Source organism: Panthera pardus, unplaced genomic scaffold, assembly GCF_024362965.1.
Source record: "Panthera pardus isolate Hobbes unplaced genomic scaffold, ASM2436296v1 HiC_scaffold_17, whole genome shotgun sequence".
NCBI lineage: Eukaryota > Metazoa > Chordata > Mammalia > Carnivora > Felidae > Panthera > Panthera pardus.
In genome coordinates this window covers 96,683,021-96,700,055 of record NW_026526732.1, presented here as the reverse complement: position 1 = coordinate 96,700,055, position 17,035 = coordinate 96,683,021, and the positions used below count along the sequence as shown (strand labels likewise).

At 39.7% G+C, this 17,035-nt stretch overlaps 1 long non-coding RNA gene across 1 annotated transcript in view; it reads left to right on the top strand.

Annotated features, from left to right (window-relative positions):
* The first annotated feature begins 10,862 nt into the window (after positions 1–10,862).
* Positions 10,863–17,035, top strand: part of LOC109271793 (uncharacterized) — a 32,106-nt gene continuing 25,933 nt past the window's right edge. Inside the window, exon 1 of the long non-coding RNA XR_002082112.1 lies at positions 10,863–10,968. This is a non-coding gene — a long non-coding RNA (uncharacterized LOC109271793). The remainder of the gene's footprint in view (positions 10,969–17,035) is intronic.

The following is a 17,035-nucleotide window of genomic DNA, read 5'->3' as shown; positions in this document are numbered from 1 at the left end:
ATAAGCTTTTTTCCTAATATGGTATAAACAATTGTAAAGTTCTTACTGTATGACATCTTAGGGTGTGTATTTTCCTAACTCTCAGAGGAAGATTAGTAACATATCATGTGCTTGGTTTTTGGTTTGTGTGTGTTTGTTTGTGTGTGTGTGTGTGTGTGTGTGTGTGTGTGTGTGTGTGTAACCAAATTGCTGCCCAGACTTTATTTAGAGCCCTGAAAAGCCCAGGCTCCTTATATTATATTATATTATATTATATTATATTATATTATATTATATTATATTATAATTAAGCAATGATGTAACCTGATCTGTATTTGTATCTTAACTGATTACAGGCAATCTCACAGTGATGTTTGCCTTGAGCTTTTTTTTAGGAATGATTTCTTACAGAATTTTATAGAAATCCCTTTTTTTTTTTTTTTAATCAAGTAGGCTCTACACCCAACATGGGACTTGAATTCATGACCCTGAGATCAAGAGTTATACACTCTACCAACTAAGCCAGCCAGGCAGCCCTCTAGAAATTGTTTTAAATACCTTTTATGAATTTTGTGGATATTCTCAAACAACATAGTATTATTTGTTCCAAAGACCACGTTTCCCAGTTTAGTACCAACAAAATACCATCTACCAAGGCCAGCCACCTATAAAATATAAGTTCTCAGAAGGTTCATAGTGTTCAGTCAGCTCTCCTCTGCAGTCTGTAATTCATTGTTTCACCTTTTTACACTTTCCAGATGTCATTATTACATATACTCTGAAAATGCAAATGGTGAAAGAAATGCAAATGGTAATGGTCATTCACTACTGAATATTTCACCCTGATTAATTGCCTGAGAAGAGGGAAAGGAAGCTGTAGTGGGGAGACAACGAGGACAAGGTGTGGGTGTGTGAAGGTGATGGTGGTGGCTGTGGAGAGCCTGAGTGTAGAATAGGCTGCTGTGTGCACGTGGGGACCAAGGGACAAAGGATCCAGAAAGGAATGGTGCTGGTCCCCTAAAATAAAGATTAAGAGGGGATGTCAATAGAATATTAGCACAGATAGGGATGCCTGGGTGGCTCATTCAGTTAAGTGTCCGACTGTTGATTTTGACTCAAGCTTTCTCTCAAAATAAATAAACATTTAAAGAAAAGACTATTAGCACAGATGAAGAGGTTAAATTCTATTTTACCTTATTTTTTAAAGTTTTAAAAATTTATTTATTTTGAGAGAGAGAGAGACTGAGTAGGGGAGGGGCAGAGAGAGAGGGAGGGAGAAAATCCCAGGCAGGCTCTGCACTTACAGAGCCTGATGTGGGGCTCGAACTCATGTACCCATGAACCTTGACATCCCAACCTGAACTGAAGTCAAGAGTCAGATACTCAACCTATTGAGCCACCCAGGTGACCCAGTGAAATTCTATATTAAAACTGAGTGTTCAGAATGAGACACACAGTGTTTGGCTTACTGTTCCTTCTATATCATTTGAATCTAGCTAATATAATGGGGAAACACAGATACTTCAATTGCCTGAGAAAACCTTTCCTGACTTCCCTGATCTCCCCAATTATATTCCTTTCTTCTAAGTATTTTTTGAGGTTGTATTTTACATGTATTTGTGTGATTCTTTTATTTTATTATTCTCACCCACTAGACTGTAAATGCCCTAAGGAGAAGCACTTTGTCTTTTGAGGTTCACCATTGTATCCCAGTATGGCAATGGGTCCAGCACATAGTAGATTCTCCAAGAATATAGTTGACCCTTGAAAGCATGGAGGTTGGGGCACCAAGCCTCCATGCTGTTGAAAATCCACGTTTTGACTCCCCAAAAACTTAACTACTAATAGCCTACTGTTGACCAGAAGACTTACCAATAACAAATAGTTAACACATATTTTGTATGCTGTATGTGTTATATACCGCATTCTTATAATAAAGTAAGCTGGAGAAAAGAAAATGTTATTAAAGGGGCACCTGGATGGCTCAGTTGGTTAAACATCCAATTCTTGATTTTGGTTCAGGTCATGATCTCACAGTTCATGAGATCGAGCCCTGCATCAGGCTCTGTGCTGACAGCACAGACCTTGCTTGGGATTCTCTGTCTCCTCTCTCTCTGCCCCTTCCCCTTGTGTGCATGCACTCTCTCTCAAAATAAATAAATAAACATTAAAAAAAAAAGCTGTGGAGCCCCTTGTTCAAAGAGCGGGGAAAACGTGCCATTAAAGGCACTAAAATAGAGGCCCCTGGCTGGCTCAGCCTGAATAGCATGCCACTCTTGATCTAGGGGTCCTGAGTTTGAGGCCCACATTAGGTACTAGAAATTACTTAAATAAATCAATTTAAAAAAAAGGAACTAAAATTTAAAGGTTTTTCTTTTAAAAAATCCCTATGTTATTATTTTTTTAACGTTTTATTTTATTTTTGAGACAGAGAGACAGAGCATGAATGGGGGAGGGTCAGAGAGAGAAGGAGACACAGAATCTGAAACAGGCTCCAGGCTCTGAGCTGTCAGCACAGAGCCTGACGCAGGGCTCGAACTCATGGAGTGTGAGATCATGACCTGAGCTGAAGTCAGATGCTCAACCGACTGAGCCACCCAGGCACCCCAAAAATCCCTATATTATTTATGAAAGGTAATTGGGAAAATATTGATAACAGAGTAACAACATAACTTACACATTTTAAAATAATATTTCTGATATCATAATTTTGTGAATGCAATAAAAATAATAATACTTGATTAATGTGATATCTTGATTGATCATAAGACTTTTCTGGCTCATATTTCTGCAAATTTATTTATTATGTGATCAAAATTTACACTTTTAGCTTTATTTTCATTTGATACAGTTGGAGTCTGCTATGGGGCTTGATCCCAGGGCCTTGACCCTGGGGTCATGACCTGAGCTGAAGGCAAGATGCTCAATGGACTGAGCTGCCCAGGCACCCCACACACATATTTTTATAATTTAAAATTTTGGGATCGACTGATACAACTGTTCCTGAGCTCTTAAGAGTATTTGATAGGCTGTGACAACTTTGGGATACATTCAAAAAAATTTTTTTAAGTTTTATTTTTATTTAAGTAATCTCTGCACCCAACTTGGGGCTTGAACTCACAACCATGTGATCAAGTGTCACATGCCTTCTGCCTGAGCCAGCCAGGTACCCCTACATTAGGATAAATTTCTGATCAATTATTTTGAAATGTAAATTTTAGTACATCTAGACCTGATGATTCTCATGGCACAACTGTTCTAGAAAGATTTAACCCTTCATAAAAATCCATATGTGTATGTCTGAGTGTGAATTTAACTTTCCATGAAAACTTATACATTGGCATTTTAATGTTTGTTCTGACATTTCCTGTAACTTGTGTACAACAGCCTGCCACTGCCTTCATCATTTGTATATAATTTGTATGTAATTCAGTAGGCCCATTTATGCATTATAATGCTTTATCTTTTTAAAAAATTAATTAATTAATTAATTTTAAAATTTACATCCAAGTTAGTTAGCATATAGTGCAACAATGATTTCAGGAGTAGATTCCTTAATGCCCCTTGCCCATTTAGCCCATCCCCCCCACAACCCCTCCAGCAGCCCTCTGTTCTCTATATTTAAGAGTCTCTTATGTTTTGTCCCCCTCCTTGTTTTGTTTTTTTTTTGAAAAATTTTTTTACATTTATTTATTTTTTGAGAGACATAGAGAGACAGAGCACAAGTTGGGGAGGGGCAGAGAGACAAGGAGACACAGAATCTGAAACAGGCTCCAGGCTCCGAGCTGTCAGCACAGAGCCTGATGTGGGGATCAAACTCACAAACCGTGAGATCATGACCTGAGCCAAAGTCAGACGCTTAACCAACTGAGCCATCCAGGCGCCCCTGTCCCCCTCCTTGTTTTTAAGTTATTTTTGCTTCCCTTCTCTTATGTTCATCTGTTTTTATCTTAAATTCCTCATATGAGTGAAGTCATATGATATTTGTCTTTCTCTGACTGACCAATTTCGCTTAGCATAATACCCTCCAGTTCCATCCATGTAGTTGCAAATTGCAAGATTTTATTCTTTTTGATTGCCAAGTAATACTCCATTCTTTTTGATTGCCAAGTAATATATATACATATATATATACACACACACACATATATATGTATATATATACGTATATATATACATATATATATGTATATATATACATATATGTATATATATACATATATATATATATACACACACACACATACATACCACATCTTCTGTATCCATTGAACCTTAGAAGGACATTTGGGCTCTTTCCATACTTTGGCTATTGTTGATAGCACTGCTATAAACATTGGGTGTATATACCCCTTCAAAACAGCACACCTGTATCTCTTGGATTAATACCTAGTAGTGTAACTGCTGGGTCATGGGGTATTTCTATTTTTAATTTTTTTGGGAACCTCAATACTGTTCTCCAGAGTGGCTGCAACAGTTTGCATTCCCACCAGCAGTGCAAAAGAGATCCTCTTTCCCTGCATCCTTGCCAACATCTGTAGTTGCCTGAGTTGTTAATGTTTGCCATTCTGGCCAATGTGAGGTGGTATCTCATTGTGGTTTTAATTTGTATTTCCCTGATAATGAGCAATGTTGAGCATTTTTTCATGTGTCCCTTGGCCATCTGGATGTCTTCTTTGGAGAAGTGTCTATTCATATCTTTTGCCCATTTCTTCACTGGATTATTTGTTTTTTGGGTGTTGAGTTTGACAAGTTCTTTATAGATTTTGGATACTAACCCTTTAACTGATATTTCATTTGCAAATATCTTCTCTCATTCTGTCTGTTACGTTTTAGTTTTGCTGATTGTTTCCCTTGAGGTGCAGAAGATTTTTATCTTGATGAGGTCCCAATAGTTCATTTTTGCTTTTGTTTCCCTTGCCTCTGGAGATGTGTTGAGTAAGAAGTTGTTGCGACCGAGGTCAAAGAGGTTTTTGCCTGCTTTCTCCTCTAGGATTTTGATGGCTTCCTGTCTTACGTTTAGGTCGTTCATCCATTTTGAGTTTATTTTTGTGTATGGTGTAAGAAAATGGTCCAGGTTCATTTTTCTGCATGTTGTTGTCCAGTTTTCCCAGCACCACTTGCTGAAGAGACTGTCTTTCTTCCATTGGATAGTCTTTCCTGCTTTGTCAATGATTAGTTGACCATACATTTGTGGGTCTATTTCTGGGTTCTCTCTTCTGTTCCATTGATCTGAGTGTCTGTTGTTGTGCCAGTACCATACTGTATTGATGATTACAGCTTTGTAATACATCTTGAAGTCTGGGATTGTGATTTCTCCAGCTTTGGTTTTCTTTTTCAAGATTCCTTTGGTTATCAAACAATTTTACAAACAATTTTAGGATTGTTTGTTCTAGCTCTGTGAAGAATGCTGGTGTTATTTTGATAAGGATTGTACTTTATCTTTAATTACAAGGAAAAATTTTTTTTTTTAATTTGAGAGAGAGAGAGAGCTTGAGAATGAGAGAAGGGCAGAGAAAGAGAGAGCATCTCTTTCCATTTTTTTCCATTGAATATGACAATCTTGAAACTTAATTTCTAAGTCTGTGGATATTTGTTCTGCTACATTGCACGGTTTTCAAAAACAAAGATTCTAAACAAAAGAATTGCCGTAACTCCCTATGATGCCTTATTGCAATGTCTGTGTGTAATATTGTGATTTATAATAAGAAACAAATTTGGTCTTCCTCATTCCAGGCACAGAACTACTAAAACCTTTGGGATTTCCTAACTGATGAGAGTAACAAAGTTGTTCCTTATTATATTAATGAGGTGAATTTTAAACCCCACTAAAGGGTGGGGGCTGAGTTGCCAGGGACACCAACCTGTGAATAGAGAGTTAGAACTTTTAGTTCCACCTCCTGACCTCTGGGCAGGGGAGGAGACTGGCGGTTTAATCAGTCAACAGTGGTGAATGATTTAATCTGCTATGCCTGTGTGAAAAACCAAAACAGTGGGTTCCAAGAGCTTCCAGGTCGGTGAACACATGGAGGTGCTGGGAGAGTGGTATGCCTGGAGAGGGCATGGAAACTCTGTGCCCTACTATGTCATCTTGTGTATCTCTTCCATATGGCGGTTCCTCGGTTATATCCTTTTTAATAAACCGGTGATCTAGTAAGTAAAATGTTTCTCTGGGTTCTGTGAGCCACTCTAGCAAATTAATCAAATCCAAGGTGGGGGTTGTGGGAACCTCTGATTTATAGCAAATTGGTCAGATATACAGGTAACAACCTGGGCTCACTGTAGACGTCTGAAGTGTATATGTGTGTGTGCAGGGAGGCAATCTTGTGAGATCATACCCTGAACCTATGGAGGCTGATGCCATCTCCAAATGCATAGTGTCAGAACTGGGTTGAATTCTCAGGTGCCTGCTGCTCTCCAGAAATTGCTTGGTGGTATGTGGCAAGTACTACCTCCCACCCCGTGCAACATTGGAATTGTGTCCAGGACCCAGAAAGTCTGTGTATATGCTTTTACTCTGTAATAATTACAGACAGGATTTGCTACCTGAGCACCAGCAGCGCCTGTTCCAGAGCTCAGGTGGGAGAGTTAATACTTGTGCAGACTCCCCAGGAAGAACTGGCTCAGGGGATGGACTGGCTGCTGCCCTCCCACCACAGGTGCCAGCACTGTTCCCTGGTGCGGCCAGTCCTCTGCTGCTTCTGCTACTACCTTTGCCACCACCCATCTCTAATCACCTTGGAGCCCTGAGGCATGCAGGTGCTCACCAGATCCCCAGGACACCTAGTCTCTTGGCTTGACTTTTGTGCCGCAGACTATGTTCATGGGTCCGAGTTTACTGTTGCCGACAGCCTGTATCTGCTCTGCTCACGTGCATGCTCCATTACCCCATCACGCCTCATTGACAAAGTACAAGTGCAGGGGCACCTGCGTGGCTCAGTCAGTTAAGCGTCCAACCCTTGATTTTGGCTCAGGTCATGATCTAGTGGTTCGTGAGATTGAGCCCCACGTAGGCTCTGTGATTATCTCTCTCTCTATATATATACCCCTCCCTCTCTCTCTCCCCAAATAAATAAGTAAACATTCAAAGTACAAGCGTAAAGATTAAATTATTAATAATTTCAAGACATTGCCTTTCTGATAGCAGAACCCAGGTCACACACCCATGAAGCCCAGTTTGCCTACCTCTTAGGCTTTAAAGATGAATTATATCTGTCATCTTTGGAAGTATGTACCAGTAAACTCACAGGGTTGACTTTGCCTTGGGCCTGGTAACCAAACAACCAAGGTTGCTCAAAGAATTGCATCAAGGTTCCATTTTTCACCTTCTTTGTCTTACTCTCTTCCCCCTCTGAGGTCTCAGTTTTGCAGATTTTGGTCTAGGTTATTGACCACCTCACAGAGAACTGACTAATGCCGGGTTTTGGTTTAGCACAACTGCTGGGATCTCAGAGCTCAGAGGGTCAAAGAGTAGCTCAGCAAGAGAATAATTATGGGGTCCTGAGTCCTGAGTGCCCTGGAGTGGAGGTGGAGGGAATGGGGGCACAGGCAGAGGACAGCATGCCTGAAGTACTAGATTATAAATGGTAGGACACGAGTGTTCCTGTTTTATAGAATGTGGTGGAATAGATGATTGAATTTTTCATCCATAATTATAATTTTCAAATTGTTGAGAAAGACTAGACAATTATTTCTAGTGCCATGCGAGTCATTGAAAATATAATAAATCTAGTCCTAGTTTTGTGTCAGAAGAGTTCTATTATTTTAGTGGTTGCTCACTTATAGTATCATATCTATATATCATGTATCTCGATGCTGTAAAAAATTTAAAAGCTTAAAAAAATGTTCATTATTTTGAGAGAGAGAGAGGGAGGGAATGATTGGGGGAGAGGCGGAGAGAGAGGGAGACGCAGAATCCGAAGCAGGCTCCAGGCTGTGAGCTGTCAGCACAGATCCTGACGCAGGGCTTGAACTCACGAACCGTGAGATCATGGCCTGAGCCAAAGTCAGATGCTTAACTGACCGAGCCACCCAGGGGCCCCAATACTATAAAAATTTTTAATTTATTTAGAAATAAATTTTTATTTTCTAAGACTCCCTCCCCCCCCAGTAAACTCATTTAAATGTTAAATTGTGTTACAGAAACCTGTGTTATCTGTTCTACAGCCCATTTATGAGTGAAAGGGTGTTACAAGTGATAAAAAAAAATGCCTAAAGAAGACAAATTATGTGATACAGACAAACTTTATTTAACACTTCATGAAGTGGACAGTCTCCATTTGGAGAATTGCCAAATGGGGTAGAAGGCAAGAAGCTTTTATAGAATAAAGAATAGAGAACTAGAGAGAGACAAATAAAAATATCTGATTGGTTGGAGCCAATAGTCTTCTTTGTTGGGGATGATAAGGCCCCAGAGTGGCTTTGGTTTGGGGACTGGCTGACTGGATATACTGTGTTTCTGGTCAAGAGGAGCATTTACAGAGACATGAAAATTATTTAAGTTTTCTTTTACTGACTAGGCACTCTGGGCAGGAGTAGATCCATGTTGGACCTAGAAACTTATTTCAGTACAAGTTTTCTTGGTCTGTGTTTCAAAGGCAGTAACTCTTTTTGTTCCTATAACTTCTCACATCTTCAAGCGAAAAACTATAAGAAATCACTTGATTTCCTGTCTCCAGGAGGCCAACAGAAAATGGCTGCAATACTGGAGACGGTGCTATTCTACATTTGCCAGTTTCTAGGTTTCCTCAGATGTGAAGAAAAAGGAACTGGCTCAGTCCTTTTCTGGCCCAATTCTTACCTACAACTCCCCCCTTGTCAGTCTCCACTCACCCATCAATACTTTGTTCTGGCAATGGGGTAAAAGTAGGAGTTAAAGATAAGATGGTGTTATACCAGCTCAGAAACTAGGAGCACAGTTAACCCTAATGCACTAGCACTATGATTTATTCAGTCTGTTTCAGAAATCCATACCTGTGCCCAGGTGGGTGGAGAATGGTGAGAACAGAAGAAGCCCTGGCCAGAACCATTAGGCTGGCACAGGGAGGGGCAGCTCACCGGTGCAAGGAATGCTCGGCAGACGTGTACCAAGGTAACCGTTCCTGTTGATTCCCTCACCTGCTAGTTTCTGTACCTGCCTTTATAATCCTCATGTGCTGCTTCCTGTCTGGTTGACATCTCTGGACATGATTTCTTGACCACCTAGACCTAGGGTATTCATCATCTCTCCCATTTTGCTGGAAAAGTAGCTCTAGCCCCTTCTGGCCAGCCCTCTTTCACTGCCCTAACATCCAAGGGTGACATTGATTGAATTGTGTAAGAGTATCCATCATGTCTATGGCTTGGATAGATTATAATGAGTTTTAGAGCTTGTCAGATTTCAAGGCTCTGTTTCATACCACACATATTGTTAGGAATTTGAAAAGTGCTTAATTATCCATTAGTGCGTGGGCTTTGAAGGAAGGTAGAAAAGTATTATCAAATAAATGACAATATTAGAATTGAAGCTTTTTCAGAACAAAATTATTTTTGTATTTTTTGAGCATATAAATGTCAAAGAAACTAATGAGAAATAGCAAGAACTGCTGAAATAGCATAAATTCACATTTTTAGCTACTGCAGATAAAATGAAAATGTTCTCTACGTGATTGGTCTATGTGAGAAAGTGCTTCACAGGACTATCAAAATTATATCTTAGGATGTCATTTTGGATACTAAAATTTTTTTTTAAGTTGTGATTTAAATAATCTTGGGGCTTTGTTTGGACATGGCCTACAAACCTTTGGCGAACTAATTTCTGTATGACTCAAAGGATTTCTCCTAGCAGTGGAAACATCTATTTGAGCTTTTTAAAATAAACTCTTGTCACTCTGAATGTATTTGTAGCCCTAGCCAGTGAGTGAGCATGAGATTATTTCTGAAATTTTTATAGAACAGGGAGATTAAAGAAAAATCAGGATACTGGGTGTAATAACACAAGTCAACATAGTATGTAATTCAAGTCATGCTTGGAGATTTTGAATTTAACCAAAAAATAATTGGATCCATCACAGGTGCCAATGGTCAGAACGAGACCAAGTGGAGAATTAAGGAATGTACTTAAAAATCTTGGACTATATAAATAATACATGTGAAGCGCCATATCCAAATCATGTATCATACCTAACATGGCATAAGCAAATGTATCCAAGTGTAGTTACACAGGACTTTGCATTGTAACTTCAGAGAGTTGGTCAGGAAAGAGTAGTACCCAAGGACTCTGCAAATCAACATTGGAAACAGATGGTAGGAGCAGTTTGAACTTGAGCCAAGCTCTTTGGGTTACAAAGCACTTTTCAAATTCATTTTGCTATCCATAGAGAGAGATAAATCACACCTATTAACTTACCTAATTGTCCTTGGCTTGCAATGTGAGGTTCAGTCTTGTACTCCTTTAACTTTCATTTCATAACCATTTGAGACAGAAGACAGTATTTCACAAGATGCCTTGCAGTGGGCTAGTGACTTCTGTTCAATATCCTTAAGTTATTACTTAGAAAATACCAGAATTCCCTTAATACCATTTATGTCAATTTGCTTAGCACATTGTTCTTTGTAGAACTGATGGCTTCCACTCCCCCTCCCCTACTTTTTTGAAGCCACCGTTAATATACCGGGGAAACAGACTCCGTTTGAACAGTTATCAAAGGACAATTATGAAATGTAAATATGAAAGGCTGTAATATGATGCCACAAATTTAAAAAAAAATTGTCCTCCCAAAACACTTAGAGCTTGGGTGCGACATGCCTGTTTCAGGAAATATTTTGTAGGAGTATTTTATAAGAAATATTCTTGGAAAATCTAAACTACCTTTTCCTTTCCTCTTCTGCTTTTCCAAAGAGAACATTTTCCTCATATTATTTGCTGAGCAATTCTCGATTACGAAAAAATGGGTCACTTGTGGAAGAAAGAAGTCCTTTTCTAGTTGGACAACTTGTTTAGAAATTGAAGTAAGAATATCTTACTCTTAATTGAGAGCAAGAATAGCACAAGTGTGCGGCACCTGAGTGACTCAGTTGGTTCAGCATCTGACTTGGGCTGGGGTCATGATCTCGTGGTCTATGACTTCAAGTGCCGCGTCAGGTTCTGTGCTGACAGCTCCCAGCCTGGAGCCTGCTTCGGATTCTGTGTCTTCCCTTCTCTCTGTCCTTCCCATCCTCATGCTCTGTCTTTCTCTCTCTCTCAATAATAAATAAATGTTAAAAAAGAAAAAAAAAAAGAATAGTACAAGTGTGTCCAGTACAGAGTAGGTCATGTTTGCCAAGACGGGAGATAGGTTATCTAATGAGAGATAAGGACTACCCAGGTTAATGTGCTGGCCAAAGGCTTAGAACGAAAAGATTGGGCCAAGACAGGACCTGGCACACTAAGTTTGAGAACATAGGCCCAGGGGCTTTATAAATTTTTTTTAAGTTTTATTTATTTATTTTGAGAGAGAGAAAGAGAGAGAGAGTGAGAGAGCGTGCACAAGTGGGGGAGGGGCAGAGGAAGAGGGAAAGAGAATCCTGAGCAGGCTCTGTACCATCGGCACAGAGCCTGATGCGAGGCCCGAACTCATGAACTGTGAGATCATGACCTGTGCCAAGATCAAGAGTTGGAAGCTTAACCAACTGCACCACCCAGGCACCCCTAGTCCAGGGGCTTTCAATGGAATATTGGTTACTGCCGAGGGGCACTGTTGCTCTAATATGGCCCTGATGCTCCTCAAGTAATGACATCCTACCTGGACTAGTTCTTGGCCTTCCTGGTATTCGGAAGACCAGTATCTAAATGTCCATCTTTCTTGTTTCATTGCACGTTCCATTGTTGCAGACAGTTCATCTGGTGGTTTGGGGCATATGTCCTGAGAGTTGGAGGAATGGAACTCATATTTGTTGACTGACCTACTCTGGAGTGCTGCACACTGCAGCAGACAGTTGATATTCCCTAAGTCGTTAATTTTTTGATTGTACAAATATTGCCGTTTCTTCAATACGTGAATACTGACTCAGACAATACGTAACATTTCTTCAGTGTTTCAGATTAGAAATCTGAGAATTACTTAATTAGCTCAGCAAATATTTTTTTGGCTATTTACTGTGTTGGGCATTGGGTATAAAAAAGTGAACTGAAAGAGATGGTCACTTTCTTCATGACACTTACAATCCAGGGAGACAGATTAACTTTAAATAAATAAACCCCTACAGATATATATAATTACAAATTAAATAGTAATTTATAGTACATACTATTACAGGAAAAGTTTAGGGGAGTATGAAAGGCAATAATAGTGAGAGGGACATAATTTATTGTTTATTTATTTTTTAATTATTCATTTATTTATTAATTAATTTAGATTGAGGAGTGAAGGAAAGCCTCTCATGAAGGTGACATTATTTATTTATTTATTTATTTAAAATGTTTATTTATTTTTGAGACAACGCGAGAGACAGAGTGCAAGCAGCGGAGGGGCAGACAGAGGGAGACACAGAATCTGAAGGGGGCTCCAGGCCCTGAGCTGTCAGCCCAGAGCATGACACGGGGCTCGAACTCACGAACCGTGAGATCATGACCTGAGCCTAGGTTGGATGCTTAACGGACTGAGCCACCCAGGCGCCCCAAAAGTGACATGATTTAGATTCTAAATTTCTGTGTTAGATTTATAACTAATCTCTTGCTTCCGTTTTCTTTTGCCTTTGCTCCATCTTGCAGATCATCTATTTAGATTTTTTTCTTAAATCTTACTTTAATTAAGGCATCTAAGAGTTTGAAGGGATATTTAGAGGTGATGTAGTATAAATTGCTGTTATTAGTCAAGGTGGATGAATCACTATTACAACCCCTAAATTTTAGTGGCCTAATACAATAAAGGCTTGTTTCTTGCAGGCTCACAGTGTAATGCAGTTTGGCAGGGGAGTGTCTCTATGTAGTCATTTAGTAGTTCAGGTCACTTCATTTAGTGGGTCAGTTACCCCCTAGGTTTTCACCTCCTCCACTGGAACCATCTCAAATTTCCAAAAGGGAGAATCCGAATATCTAACTTGGATGAGATGCTTTCTTGGGTCCAAACAACTGAGCCATGAAGAGGGGCTGGTCATGTACTTTAAACATGGGTACAGGGGTACCTGGGTGGCTCAGTCAGTTAAGCGTGTGACTTTGCTCAGGTCATGATCTTGCGGTTCATGAGTTCGAGCCCCAGCTTAGAGCCTGGAGCCTGCTTCAGATTCCGTGTCTTCCTTTTTGGCCCTCACCTGCTCACACTCTGTCTCTGTCTCTCTCTCTCTCAAAAGTAAACAAATATTTTAAAAAATGTGGCTGCAGTGGTCATTTTTTGAATTGGACCATTTACACAGAAGGGGAAATGAGCCGGGCAGATACCATCCAACCAGGTATTATTCATGCAGCCATTTTTACTTCATATGACAGATCTTCACATATTTGAAGAAAATAGCCAGTCATCTTCTTTCTCATGAGCTTCATTCTTTTCTTTTCAGGGTAAACATTGTCTGTTTTCTGCAGCTTGTGCAATTCAGGTTATTTAAACTAGCTCATCAACTTCCCTCCTCACATTTCAATTGTGAACTTCCTTCAAATTTCCTCCCTCTAAGAAGACGTCCTTAATTAACTCCATTCTTTAATAATTATTCTTTAGTTCTCTGGGACGCCTGGATGGTTCAGTTGGTTAAGTGTCTGACTTTGATTTTAGCTCAGATTGTGATCTCATGGACGTGGGATCCAGCCCCATGTCAGCATGGAGCCTGCTTGGGATTCTCTCTCCCTCTCTCTCTGCTTCTCCCTTGGGTGCATGTGTATGCATGCATGCATGCATGGTCTCTCTAGCTCTTTCTCAAAATAAACATTTAATAATTATTCCCTCGTGCTCAATTCCTACATGACTTGATCCACCCAATCAAGTGACCCTTAACCTTGCTTGTACTTTCGCATAGTGTTAACCTTTAGCTCTTAAAATTCTATGTCTTGCCTTGCACCCTTCACAAAAAATAACTCAAAATGAATAATAGGTCTAAATGTAAAATGCAAGAGCGCCTGGGTGGCTCATTTGGTTAAGCATCCAACACGTGATCTTAGCTCAGGTCTTGATCTCAGGGTTGTGAGTTCAAGCCATGCCTAACTTGGAGCTCACTTAAACAATGACAAAAACAAATAAAACAAAATATAAAATGCAAAATTATAAAACTCCTAGAAGATAACATAGGAGAATACCAAGCTGACTTTAGGTATAATGATGTTTTTAAAAATACAACACCAAAGGCATAAACCATGAAGTAAACAATTGAGAAAGCGGGTTGAATTAAAATTAAAAATTTCTCCTCTGTGAAAGACAATATCAAGAGAATTAGAAGACAAGCCACAGCCTGGGAGAAAATATTTGCAAAAGACACATCTGACACAGGACTGTTATCCAAAGTATACAAAGAACTCAATACTCAGCAGTGAAAAAGCAAACAACCCAATTAAAAACATGGGTCAGTGGTTTTAATATACCCCTCACCACAGAAGATGTACAGATGGCAAATAAGCATATGGAAAGATGCTCCGCTCCACATCATATGTCATTAGGGAAATGCAAATTAAAACAACAATGAGATATCACTACACACCTATGACAAGGCCCAAAATCCAGAACACTGATAACTCCAAATACTGGCAAAGATGTGGGGAGCAACAGGAAATCTCATACGTTGCTGATGGGAATGCAAAATGGTATAGCCAACACATTTTGGTGAATGTCTTGCAAAACTAAACATACTCTTATCATATAATACAGCAATTGTGCTCCTTGGTACTTACCCAGAGGAGTTGAAGACTTACGTCTGCACAAAAACCTGCACATGGATGTTTATAGAAGCTTTGTTTATAATTGCCAAAACTTGGAAGCAACCAAGATGTCCTTAAGTATGTGAATGGGTAAATAAACTATGGTACATCCACACAAGGGAAATGTTTAGTGCTAAGAAGAAATGAACTATCAAGCCATGAAAAAAACACGAAGAAAACTTAAATGCATATTACTAAGTGCAAGAAGCCACTGTGAAAAAGCTACATACTGTATAGTTCCAACTATAAGAAATTCCAAAAAAGGCAAAATATGGAGACAATAAAAAGATGAGTTGTTTCCAGGGGTAGGAGTAGGGAAACATGAATAGGCAGAGCACAGAAAATTTTTGGGACAGTGTAAATACTCTGTATGATATAATGATAGGTCATTATACTTGTGTCTCAATCCACAGGATGTAAAACACCAAGAGTGAAGTGTAAAGTAAACTATAGACATTGAGTAATTATGATACACCAATGTAATTTCCCCCTTGGTAAAAAACATACCATTCTAGTGAGTGATATTGGTAATAGGTGAGGTTATGCAGTTGTAGAGACAGGAAGTATATTGGAAATCTCTATACCTACCTCTCAATTTTGTATTTGTGTGTGAGAGAGAGAGCAGGGAAGGGGCAGAGAGAGAGGGAGAGAGAGAGAGAGAGAGAGAGAGAGAGAGAGAGAGAGAGAGAGAATCCCAACAGGTTCTGCACTGACAGTATGGAGCCCAACATGGGGCTGGAACTCATGAACTGCAAGATCATGACCTGAGTTAAAATCAGGGTCAGACACTTAACCGATTGAACCATGCAGGCACCCTTCACTCTGAGTTATATTGATCAGAAAGGAGATCTGTTTTATTGAAGGGAAGAAATGTATTCACTTTAGTAGTTATTAGAAACAGAATATGTTAGATCAGTAAATTCAGGAGGGACATTGGAAGTAACAGACAAGATAAAGAGGATGAGGTTCTCTAATGTTTACATTCCTGTGACTCCAGGGCAGAGAGCCAAGAACAAAGCTGAAGTTTAGCCAGGAGGAGAAGGTCCAACTGTAATTGAACTCTGCAGGTGTTGTTCCCAGTTTTTGAAATTTCAGGATCCCCTCCTCAATCTCCTAAAACAACAACAACATGCAAATGAAGTAAATGGTAATTAGGTGTGATGTAACCTATGTAATTAAAGCTGAAGCAACACGTGGTATGGTCAGCTCCATTTGGAGAACCATCTCAGTGGTGATTGGGAGGGGTATGTATCACAGCAAAGGAAGAGACCATGAGTATAAGTTTATACTAACTCCATGAACTTAAGTGCTTTTTAGGTACTGTGGGCTTGTTAATATGCTACTGGACCTATTTGGTTAGTTTAAGGATAAACTGAAAAACATTAGTCCATGTGGCCGTGTCTGTTCCATCTGAAAACTGTAAGTGTGAGAGTGAACATTTTCTCCACGTTCAGCCCTGGGAGACCATGACACTTATCTTCTTGCTGGTTTTTATGAATGAAACGGGATTAATAGCTACCAATTATATGTAATTATTAATAGTATAATTATGGTTATTATAAAATATTGCTGTTACAGTTATTAATTCAGCTTGCCCCCTTGTGTACTCCTGTCCTCAGTTTCTGTCAGGATGGCTGAGCCCATGCAAGGGCTTGGGATAGGAAGGAAGAGAGTCAACATTCAGGGCTGCCTCTGGAACCCTTCTTCCATTGCAAATAAACCCCTCTATTGCCCCGGCTTTTCTTCATAATGCTCCCTCCATTTTATGGCTTTAACTGAAATCTGAATCCCACAGATGACTAAAGAAAAGGCTGTGATGGTAAATGGGTGGATGCTGACCTGTTGTTCAGCTTTGTAGCCACTTCTAAACCGACGGTGGTCAAACCTTAGCAAGCCTCTGCACCACTTGGAGGGCTTCTTAAAACACAGATTTCTGAGGCCACTCCCAGCTTCTGATTCAGTAGATCTGGAGTGGAGGCTAGAGTTTGCATTTCTAACAAGTTCCTAGGTGGAGCTGGTGTAACTTATCTAGGAACTAGACTCTGAGAATCACCATTGGAAATCATTACTCCTTTATGCTGGTGAAAATGTTCCTCTTCCTTTGATACCTTTGACATTATGCCATGCACTCTCCAACTTGTAGTTGCTGTCTACTGACATTCCAGTCACCCCATACACACACTCTCAGAAGATCTTATG